The sequence below is a fragment of the Pipra filicauda genome, unplaced genomic scaffold (genome assembly GCF_003945595.2).
Source record: "Pipra filicauda isolate LSUMZ 115617 unplaced genomic scaffold, ASM394559v2 scaffold355_size746361_pilon, whole genome shotgun sequence".
NCBI lineage: Eukaryota > Metazoa > Chordata > Aves > Passeriformes > Pipridae > Pipra > Pipra filicauda.
Window position 1 is genome coordinate 475,643 of NW_024104482.1, and position 11,324 is coordinate 486,966.

The window sequence follows — 11,324 nt, forward strand, 5'->3', positions numbered from 1 at the left end:
TCTCAGTTCTGCTTTCTGTGTTGTATTTCCCTCCATGTAGCCTTTCAGTCCAAATCTTTCATTAAATTTTTCATACTCTTCCTTACTTCGGCAGGTGTGTTGTGGTTTTGCACTGCACTGTGTATTTGACAACTTATTGAAGATACGACATTGTTAAAGTGTGGTATAGAGACACTTGAGTTTTGTTCTAACTGGATTACTCCATTACTAACTACAGCCTATACAGAGCATTTTCAGTTCACTAGTAGCTGTAAATTGTAACCTACCCCCAATGAAAAAGAAAAAAAATGTGCAGACAAAGCTCTTGCATTGTATTTTGTATTTCAACAGTTATCCTGTGACTGGAACCCAAACGATTTAAAACTTAGTAGAGTATCCACCAGTACTCCATTAGAGACATTCTTTTATCTGTAATGTTGATGAACCTAAAAATTAATGTTATGAATTCTCTGTTATGCTGATGTCTCACATCTGTGCAAAGAAAATATTATTTCACCACCTGTAACATCTCTGTAAGTGAAGGAAGAGATGGCTTGTTGACTGTAGTAACCAAAGACACCAAAATTTTTGCACATTAACACAGCCTTTGTTCTTTTCTTTGTAAGCTCAGCTTCTCACTGCCCACATATAAATTTTATCTCCTTTACTTAGCATTAGAAGGCTAAGACACAGGCTTCTGTGTGACAGTGAATCAACTGACTGTATACTCCATTCCAATAACAGAAATAAGGGCACTGGGGACCATAGGACACAAAAAAATTTCCAGAGGCCTTCCAAGTGTCACTATAGCTAAGTTTATACATAGCTTTTTGACTCTACAGTTAAAGTAAGTGAAAAAAATTTTGCTACTGATGATGAATTTTCCACATTAAAGTACTGTGTATGTTTGACATGATTCTAATAATAGAAAAAACTTATTTCTTCATTCTGTTATTGGAAATTGTGTTTCCACTCTTTCATTTGTGTGACAGTTATTTTATTTTATCTTTAATTAGTTTCAAAGGAAAGAGGTGAGCTATTTGCTCTGTTTCAGGTTTTGATATTTGAATGTAAGAGAAAATGAGGAACCATGAGTAGAATAATTTACTTTATTCCTATTTACAAAATCCCATCTTCTTTTTTCAAAATTTATTTTATTATTTTCCCTATGATTAAGTGTTCATTATTAAAGAAAATATGTGTTAAATTGCTAAAACTAATTACAGAAACATTCTGCAAATATGTTTGAAGCATCAAATACCTTTCCCATGACATTCTGCTATTCTTATATTGGTTATTCTTTTGTTTTTGAAGAGTTTGTTTTCAGTCTGGACATTTTATTTCTTTTATCATCTTCCAATATATTTGTTGTTAAAATAGTCTAAACAGAGACAAAATCCACTTGATTCAGATATTGAATAATATCTGATTTGTTAAAAAATGTCTTGCTGACTGGCTTGAATCATTTATTATTACTTCCTTAAAATAGTCATAGAAACTCCAAAAGACATTGTCAGCTGTGCTATAGATCTTTAGCTGGGATATGGAAGAGATTCCATTTTGCCAGAGAGGAAAGTATAAGACCATGTTTTAGCGTAGTCTTAATGATCATTCTTTAAATCATTTCCCCGTGCTGCTCAAAATGCTGTTGATGATGTTGTTTTTGTTGTTGATTCTAAGGTATTAGCACTCCACTAAGCTATGGGGCTTGTCAACAAGGAATAGAATTGCCATGGTTTTCTAGTACAGTAGAAAGACATACTCAACAGGACATAATGAATCCCTGATTCATTTGAAAAGTTCAGTTCTTGTCTTGTCTTACCTGCTTTGGCATTAAAGTATGCAAGACTACCTGTTCTATCATTGCAAATCTGAGATTTTGCAGATGTAAATCCATCTGATTCTAGAAGCGGTTCTGAAGTTTTATTCTCTACTTAAAAGATGCTGAGAATATCTCGTATCTTTTGTAAATAGAAATCCAATGGAAGTTTCCTACATGGTTTAGCTAAAAAAAATAGAGGTAGGAGATTAACAAAGTAAAAAAATCAGAAAATACTGAAAAGGCCTGACCATGTAATCCTTAACCTACATGTGATCCTTAAAAGCACACATATATCTTAAAATATATATACATATATTTGTACATTATGATAAAAAAATGCTTCTATTGCATTAGTTCTTTTGCGTTAATAGAATAGAAATTTGAAGAAGAGGTGAAACCTGTATGACATATCTGTCAAAACATTCATTACAAACAAAAATCTTCACACCTTTTAACAGTAGATGTTATTTTATGCACATGTTTTGATGTCAGCATGATTATCTCTTTGTCATTCCTAGTTTGTAAGTACTCTTCTTGCTTAATTTGACAGCATTCATTCTTCTTCTCTAACTTTTTTAGTGCCTGTTCCTTCACAAAAGATAGCATTCTGTTGTCAAGTAGATTTTTAGTGTAGTAGGTAAATCATCACTGACCTTTTCTAGATTGTCTGCAATGTCCCTTATTTGACATGATTAACACTATGCAATTTATTGATCATCTTTTATTTCATTGTAGCTTTTAAGTACTGCATAATGATTAAAGTGTAGTTTATGTTGTAAATGTCATTTTTCTCCCACAAGTTTATTCCTGATGTCTACTTCCCCCCCTTTTTTTCTCCCTTCTATAATTTATTCATTGTTTTTTGGAATTAAGTAATTAAAGAAAGTGGTAAAAGTAATAAATATGAAAATCATAGAATAATAGAATAGCTTGAGTTTGAAGGGACCTTTAAAGGTCATCTAGTTCAACTCCCCCTTGCAATGAGCAGGGACATCTTAAACTAGATCAGGTTGCTCAGAGCCCTATCCTATCTGACCCTGAATGTTTTCAGGGATGGGGTATACACCACCTCTCTGGGCAACCTGTTCCAGTGTTTTACCATCCTCATTGTAAAATACTTCTTCCTTATATTAAATCTAAGTTGACTACTCCTTGTCCTATCACAACAGGCTCAAATAAAATGTTTGTCACCATCTTTCTTATAAGCTCCCTTTAAGTACTGAGAAGCTGCAATGAGGTCTCCCCAGAACCTTCTCTTGTCCAGACTGAACAACCCCAACTCTCTGAGACTCTCCTTGTAGAAGATATATTTCATTCCTCCAATCATCATCATGGCCCTCTGGACTCGCTCTGACAGGTCCATGTCTTTCCTGTGCTGGGGATCCCAGAGCAGGATGCAGTACTCCAGGTGGCATCTCACCAGAGTGGAGAGGAAGAATTACCTCACTCAACCTACTGCCCACCTTTCATCTGATGCAGCCCAGGACACGGTCGACTTTCCAGACTGCAAGCACACATTGCTGGCTCATGTCCGCTCTTTCATCCACCAGTACCTGCAAGTCCTTCTCATCAGGGCTGCTCTCAATCCTCCAGCCTATAAAATTACTGTTTAAGCTGCACTAGATCCATAATATGTCCTCTGTGTATGAGTTGCCTAACTGTAAAGCTAGAATACAAAATAGTTCTGATATTTTCTTAGTATTTTAGTTTGGGACATTATACTTTAAAGTTTTACCATGCTGAAAAGTACAAATTTAGAGTGAATAGGTAGACGTTTTAAAGTGAAAATGTCTACACAACTAGATGCATGATAAATCATGATTAGAACTTCAAATTCAGTTGAATCAGGGTAAAAGCTGTTAATGGACAAATTCAGTATTGTGTATTGAAAAGAAAATGCAGGGAGACATTTTTTGAGCTCAGGTAAATATATTCTTGAGCTTTATTTGACAAAATGGCTCAATGCAGATTAAAACAGTATGAGAGGAGTTCTGAAATGGCACCTGCCTACTTATCCATTTGTAATATTGACACAACATAGATTTGTAGTATGCAGAGTTGACAATTTCCAACCGGATGTTGAAGCACTGATCTACATGACAGGAATAGTGATCACTAGTTGCCATGCTTGAAAAGGATGTGGACAGATTCAATGTGGTTAGGTGCAATCAGTCCTGAAATTAATGCATAAATGGAAGAGACACTTTTTCATTATTCCCTACTTTGGGGGAAACAGTGGGTGCAGTACTGTCAGAGTTCAGACTGATAGATATTGATACAAATCATTTTTATATGAACTGCCTATTTATTAGAATTGCTTTTCTGCTCTCTATATGGAAGTCTATGATGCATTACATTCTGAACTTCCTAATGTTCAGATTGCTGTTCTCATTTCAAGAAATAATGAAATGGATTCATTACTTTATCCTTAAAATATTCTGATTTATTTTAGGGTATACCCTCTTCAGTGATTTCATATGCCCTTTTGTTATCCAGTTCATTTATTTTACTGTAGAAAGGAACATATATATATTTTGAGGACAAAAAATATTCTACAAACATTTTTAATTTATGTAAGTACACAAAAAGAAACAAGAATATGGACCTGAGAAGATGCAAAGTCCAAGGATGTTTTCAGCATTAGTAAAACTCAAGACAATGTTATGATGAACACAGAGGAATTAAGATGACAGGCAACTGTTTCTTTAGTTGCATCTATAAAACACAAGCAATTTTTTGGTGTAGTTTTAAATTTTTATTTTCAAAATTATGTTTTGCAAAACAGTGTTCTCTCAGTTTGAACCTAGAAGCGCCAAGTTTAATTAAATAATGATCCACTGGTACTTCAAATTTTGCATATAAGGGGGGTTCTCCTGTATGTATTTATCTTTTTATTCAGCAGAAGAAACTGAGAAAACTGAAAGAAACTACTGTGAGTTCTCTTGACATAAAGATATTAAAAGAAAATTAACACTGCTACAGTGATACAAACAATCTGATTAATAATGATCTATTAGTCTAAGCCTGTAGCAATTCTCCTGGGCTTTTGGCCAGTATCCCTCTAGAGAATTATACCTGTGGAAGAGAAGAGAAAAATATATCCTTCACTACTAGTTTTAAAAAAAAATCAAATTATTTTGAATCTGAATATATGATTAGAACACTAAAAGTAACAGCAGGAGGACAAAACACTGTAAGATATACAAACAAAAATGTATCATTAATGTAAGCCTGAGAACACCAAACATCTTCTGGATTTTCAGCTCGGTTTGGATGCTTATGCACATAAGAATTTTGTCTTCACCTCTACGACACTATTTTTTAGAGAGAGAATTGTACATGATTTTCTTCCAATTTCTTCCAATGTTTTATTTCAAATGTAGAATATTTGGGTTATTATCCTTTACCTCTCTTTCTTCTCTAATAGTGTTTCTTTCATTATGTCATCTTGGATCTGTAGAGACTTTACTTTGTATCTTTTTTGTTGTTTACTTAGAGTATGTTTTGTGACAGGTGTTCTTCTCTGTACTAACTTCATGAAATAAATAACTGTTTAAACATGCTTCCTCAAAATAATATTTGCAAATGGAGCCAGGGAGTCAACTTCATCCTGGGACCAACGTAAATGCCTCTAAACAAATGCATGTAAATGGGAAAAAAACCAAGAGGACTTAGAGGCACAAGTGCACCTGTAGGGCTATGATCTTACTGGCATCACAGAGACACAGTGGGATGGCTGCTGTGGAATGGAAAGATACAAGCTCTTTAGGAAGGACAGGCAGGGGAGATGAAGAGGGGGTGTTGTCCTCTATGCCTTTGCTAACCTGTTGTCTATCTCTCCGTCAATCTTACCGTCCGAGGAGATGAGGGTACCTAGGTAATTAAACTGCTGGACTGATTTGAGCTCTGATTGGCCAATGGTGATATGGGGATGATGGAAGACTTCTTGAGGTGCAGGTTGGTAGAGAACTTCTTTAGACTGACTTCCAGCCCAAAGAGCTCAGCAGCGTCTGCAAAGCAGGATGTTAAACACTGCAGAGCTGCTTCTGTGTGGGCGACAAGGGCGGCGTCATCAGTGTAAAGCAAGAACGCAGCCTTGTTTCACACCATTGGTTATTAGAAAGGGCTCAGAAAGTGCATTGCCATATCTGACTTGGCCGTGCTGATCCTCATGGAGTGAGATGATCATTTTAAGGAACTTAAATGCCAGGAACAGCCTCCTTGGCGTGGTGTCTTTAAGCATTAGCCAAAAAACAATTGTACTGTTCTTTAAGTTGTGTTTATCTTACTTTATCTCACTATCTGGTGAAGGATATTCGAGGGAAAGAGACCCAGAGAGAGATGATTACAGAACCAGCATTACAAGAAGATTGTTGCAGTCAGCACAAATGTTCAGTTTGAATATCTTGACATACTTTACAAATATAGCAAATGAGAATATATGCTGCATGACTGCCCATTCTTACACCAAGTTTTCCTAAGCAGCCAGTTTTCATCTACTTCTCAGCTGGGTTTTCTTTTCTCTAGCAAGACAGCATGAGAGTTGGGAACACCAAATGACATCCTGTATGCTGTGCATCAAGGACAGAATGAAGCTCTCACCTTCACAGCAAATGAGAAGGCAGAAAAAAGGCAAAAATACACCTCGTGCAGCATTAAATGTTTTCATTTTAACTGGATGAAAAATACCTGAACAAGTAAACAAACAATCAAACAAACAAAAAAAAGCTGCCATTCACTGCCTTTGGTCTTCAGTGATGATCCATTCTTAATCATCCTCAGTTTTCTGTTGCAAACAGAAGTTATTTTGTCATCTTCCTTATTCTTCTTCTCTGTGGACACAAGAGCAAGGAGAGATTAGTCTTCTCATCTCTAGCAAATTGTTATCTCTACAAGCCAAAAGATTACTTTAACCGTTCTCCTTCTGGTCCACTTCCTTTTGCACTTAGCACTTGGAAGTGCATAGAACTGATTTTAAGTCCTATAAGGATTTCCTTACAGTGTTCAAATATTTTTTGAGCCATAGTATTAATATAAATTCTTTTACATCTGATTTATGTAATTTGTGTGCCTGACATGGATGATTTGTTTCATTGACATCACTGTAAGAAAAAAACCCCAAACAAAGTTAAAATTAAGCATTAATAATTTATACATTTTTTAGACATTTGTTTCAGTTAAATAAAATAGAAATGTAGCCACATAAAAATCCATACAATTTTAAGCTGATTAGATCAATAAAGTATGATCTCATGAAGGATTTCATTATTATACTTCCTTTCAATTGTAACTGACTTCAGAAAATCAGTTTCTGTACCTATTTTGTTTTGGAATACCGTAAAACTATTAAGTGGATTTATTGTCAGATTATTCAAAACATTCTGTTAGTTAAAATGAACATTTTTTTGGTAATGATTTAGTATTACAGATACTATAAAAATGATAAAAAAATAAAAATAAACCTAAACATTCCCTTCAGATAGTTTAACCAGCATCAGCCTTCATAGTATAATAAAAGGTTTCAATTTTGTTTTTAAAATCTGATGAATTCATTAAACAATATTTCTAGAATTTACTGCTGCAGAGGTAAATCAGGAGAAATTCATGACACAGGATCCGTCTGAGCCTATAAAGATCTTCAAAAAGTAGTCGCGAGGAAACCAGTACTTAAAGAAAGTGTTTTATATGTGCTAACTTTTTAGTGATGATGAAACAACTGCCTATTAATGTGAGGTCACAGAAAAGCAAGACAAAGGCAACAAGTCTGAAAGCATAAAAAAAGCATAAAAACTAAAAGGGAACTTGAAAAAAACATATGTACTTACAATCTGAGCATCACCATGTATTACCAGTGGCATCACACTAAGAAGATTTTCATCTTTGGGCACGACTTGGGAGAACTTAAAAATAAAGCTAACAAGACAAACCTATATACGTTGCCTCTCATATCAGTGCCTCTAAATAATCTATATGCAGCTAGAATGAAAGACCAATGTATGTTTTTGTTAAATTGACCTTAATTATGAAGTTTGCAAAATCTGGAGCAAGAGTTGCTACAAAGAAGCGACAAGTATATAGTTAAATTCAATATATTCACCTTCTCTTCTGATTAAGGCAAAATATAATTAAGTAATTTAAATAAGTACTACCATGTCAACAGAATTGTGTACATTTTTACAACTGAAAAATAGAAATGGTGTTTATTGAAGATTACCTTGCAATGATATTACACATATTCCTGTTGTGATACTTAAAAAAAATAATCTAAGAATTCATTATGATTAAGTCTTGTATACTTCCAACTCTATCAATAGTGAGGAAAGGGAAGAATGAAGTGGGAAAGTTACATCCCAGTTAAAAAAAATGCCATCTGACTAAGAATTAAAACTGTTCTAGAATTATAACCACTGTAGAATTAAGTCACCCAATTTTCACAAGCTGCTCACAAGTTGCTTTCAAAAGCTGCTCACAAGCTGCTTTCAAAAGCTGTTCACAAATTCGGGATACAAAAAGAAAAAAAGCAGAATTTTTTTGATGCAGTTTTAGTTGGAAGGCAGATTTATTTATTAACCGTTTCAGTTGTAGTTTCCCTTCCCTCTCGTGAGGTGTGGAGAGTGCAATTTCAGTGATTCTGCTCTGATTCTTCTGTAACTCTTCCACAGATGCTATGTCAGTCAACCCGGTCTCTCTGTAGTAGCTGACTGTCCCCCTAACGCTGCAATTCTATTCATTCAATTCATATTGAATTCTATGGATGTACTAAAGGGACAGTTGGCTAGCATGGGGAGGACAGGGTTGATTGGCTAGGCTTCTGTGCAAGAATTACAGTCGAATTACAGCACAGATGCAGAAATTGCAGCCTGCTGCTCCATAGAAATGTTTGAATGGAAATGGTGCTGGAAAGAAAGAATTGTACCTATCAGAGACATTGCTAATAGTAGGAAAGTCTTCCTAAAATTAATCCTCATTAAAAAAAATTTGGGTAAAAAATAAAACTAAAATTCATTTTGAAGTACAGTGGTTTTGAAAAAGAATACAAAATCATTAAAAGACACAGTATTTTTAAAACTACAGTTGGAAAACTGTTATTCTAAGGATTGTGTTAATGTTATACTGTTCTGACAGCAATACTATTCTAAAGCTTTGATCACCTAAATATCAGGGATATATTAAATCTAAATAGCAGATTTTGTGAGGAGAAACAGTTAAAATGTATTTATTAAAACAGAATTTGGCATTTCCATCCTGATTCTTAATTCCAAAGACAATTTAAAAACATACCTACATAGATTTCTTAAACTGATATTGCTGATTTTAAATGTAGAATAAGTAGATATTTTAGGAGAATTTCAGATATGTTCTTAACATCCACAGAGCAAAATCACTTACATTAAAACCAGACAAATCTTCATTTTGGCTTTTGAAAGTGGTTTAACAGAATTTTAATGCTTTTGAGTTAATAAATGTGTGTTAATATAGTTATATTTTAAGATAGTAAGATCATTACTGCATATGGGGGCATAATATAATGATTCAAAAACCTCACTGACTGTCATCTTGCTTTAATTTGCTGTTATGAAATTCAAAAAGGTATTGCCTATGCTATGAGAGACACATTTAGTAAAAGATTTATATTATCCATCTATATCAGTATCTTCAAAGTATTTTTGAAGTGTGCCATAGCTTTCAGCTGCTTCCTTTTCATTTTTTGATACAGTAGTGATCTTATATGATACTATATAAAACATGTATTAACTCAGTAGATTCTTCCATCTGAAGCTTCCGATCTAAAATACTTTTTCCTACCACTTTCAGGTTATTACTGTCATTACTCTTTTTACCTATTTGGGTTTAATTCTATTTTTGTTGTAAGTATTTAATTTTTTATCTCTGTGTCAGTTTTGACAGTTTTGCTCCCTGAAATAAATAAGATGTACTATATATTCAATATGTAGGAGAAAAAAAAAGTGGGATAGGAAACAAAATTAGTGGGACTTTTTATTTATACAAAATACCTGCTCCAGAATGGACTATATATAAAATTTTTAAAGAAAGTGTAGTACAGGTTTTGATTAACTGTTCTTCAAACTAATAATACTGATAGTAGTTCTCTAGTATCTCAATTTATACTTTTTATTATGGATATAGATAGAGTTGCTCAAACTAGCCTTTGGAATATCTAGATACCTTTGTTCTCCCTGATCATAGCTATTGTATGCACAGTTATGTGACTGCCACATAGTTAAGGGTGGATGGAGTAGTGTTGTGCTTCTGGTAAGGAACAAAAATCTCAAGATCCTGAAATGCATGTTTTTGACAGGAAGACAGAGAGGATTCAGCACTTTTTTGTTCAGGTGCTTATTTTCCCTCACTGATAGATTATTAATTCTTCCACTTTGGAGAGTCCATCAGCATTACTTCATCCTATACATATCACTTGTGTTTGGTTGATTGAACAAGATAGTTCACCAGGTGACACTACGTCACACACTATTTGCCTAGTCTGCACTTATAATTATGCTCTGCTCTGCAGAGTGACTTGACAGAAGTGGTGCCAATCCAAAATTGTGAGCTGAATAATTTCCATGCTTAAATTTCATTGACACTTCAGGCATGTGAGGAGGCTCAAGTCAGGTCTTTTGAAGAGGTAGCTTTGGAGCTTGTGGCTTCAAGTCTGGGAGAATCAGAAAATGTTTTCCATATGATGGCAGTTTTGTTTGTGCTTTCTCCTCTGTCTTTGCTCCTGCACTTGTGTATCCCCCAGACCTCAGCTTCATGCCACTTCACTGATACTTTTGTAGACCTCATATAAATGTGGACTTGAAGTAGGATACTACACAATAACTGAAAAGGCCCCACAATAGAAAAAAGGTTACATATTTTAACATAATGAGTTTTACCATCACTTGCTCACAAAAGGACACAGACTGAGAAAGTGCAGAGAGTGTAGTGCGGAGGCAGGATCAGCCAGGTAAAGGCAACTTCAGCTAACATTTCTTTTTAAAAATTGCTTTTGCTTTCTTTTTGCTTTTTTGCTATTGCCAACATGTTGGGCTAAGACAGAAAGAAGGTGTCATAGTCTTCTCAGGAAACATGAAGTGCCAAAGCCCCAGCACGAAAGAAAGAAATAGGGTTTTTCTGGAAAGTGATGCTTTTACCATATCTGGTTTCTACATTATTCAATAATTCTCTTGGTAGAACTGTCAACACGTAACAGATCATATGATACTATATTTTCATTCTGGATGAAAATCTAGGATTAAAGGTCTAGCATGTTATCTCAGATGAAATACTGGTTGAAACATATCCATGGTTTCCTGTTTATTGAGTTCCTTATTTGTTCAGTTCTAGCTATTAGTGTGTGGTCTTTTCAAACTGTTTAGAATCTTATAAAGTATTCGAAAGTTTCTTACATAAATATTAAGTAACAGGCATATCAGTGACACCAAGAATTACTCTCTGCCACGAAAATTTTATGGAAGGGGAAAAATTTTTATCAATCTTAAGATTTCCCCAGAAGAGA